This window comes from Stegodyphus dumicola, chromosome 6, assembly GCF_044657685.1.
Source record: "Stegodyphus dumicola isolate Sdum_Otavi_A_Nest chromosome 6, ASM4465768v1".
Taxonomy (NCBI): Eukaryota; Metazoa; Arthropoda; class Arachnida; order Araneae; family Eresidae; genus Stegodyphus; species Stegodyphus dumicola.
The window spans coordinates 148,539,149-148,540,222 of record NC_140773.1 but is presented as its reverse complement, the minus strand read 5'-3'; the positions used below and the strand labels follow the sequence as shown (position 1 = coordinate 148,540,222).

The 1,074-nt window shown below is 31.4% G+C and overlaps 1 pseudogene; it reads left to right on the top strand.

Moving 5' to 3' along the window:
- Positions 1-331: 331 nt before the first annotated feature.
- Positions 332-850, top strand: LOC146996862 (uncharacterized; annotated as a pseudogene).
- Positions 851-1,074: the final 224 nt, after the last annotated feature.

Here is a 1,074-nt window from a genome sequence, read left to right as displayed (position 1 = left end):
TATATATGGACAACCACAATCAGAAAATGCTGGTATGATGAATTATGTAAAGTTCTTAAAGAAAAGAATTTAACTAAAGTCAGATCCGTGTGTTTATATTTATAAAGATAAGATCAACTACTTTATCATAGCAGTATATGTGGATGACTTAATGGTGATTTGAAATTCAAATTCTGAGATAAATGACATCATCTCTCAACTATCTAAATCGTTCACATTACGAGAAGACACTAAAACACAAAATTTTTTAGGAATAGACATCCGACAAGAATCTGGAAAACTTATACTCAGTAAAGAAAACTATATAACTGAAATCTTAAAAAACTTTGAAATGGATGAATGTAAACCTGTCAAGACTCCAGGAATATTGGGTGAAAATCTTGATGACATAGCATCTTCGCCACCCGTGTCGAAGACAAAATATCAAGAAGCATTAGGTTCAATGATGTACTTAGCAACAGGCACAAGGCCAGACTTAGCTTTTGCAGTAAGTAATTTGTCAAGATATAATCAAGATCTCAGAGAGAAACACTGGAAAACTGTAAAGAGGATATTTAGATATATTAGAGGAACACAAAATGCTTGTTTAGTGTATACTTCAGACAATGGGAAATTAAATGCTACATCAGATGCAATTTGGTGTACCACTGAAGGTGGAAATTCATTTGGTGGTTATTTCATTAAATTAGGTAAAAATTTCATAAATTGGAAGTGCAACAAACAAAGAATAGTTGCTCTATCCACAATGGAAGCTGAACTTTTAGCATTCTGTGAATGTGCATGTGAAGTTAAATGGTACATCTTTTTACTTGAAGTATTGGGTCAAGATGATCTAATTGACAAACAATAGAAATTAAAACAGACTGTCAAGCATTAATAGATTGGATTAAAAAACCAAAACAAAGTAGCAGTTCAAGGCACATTAATAGAAAATATTTCTTTGTAAAGTATGAATATGAAATGAATCAAATCATTCCTCAGTTTATGTGTTCACAAAATCAAGAAGCGGATATTTTAACAAAGTATCTACGTAGGATGAAATTGAAAGATGAACTATTAAAGTATGGACATGAC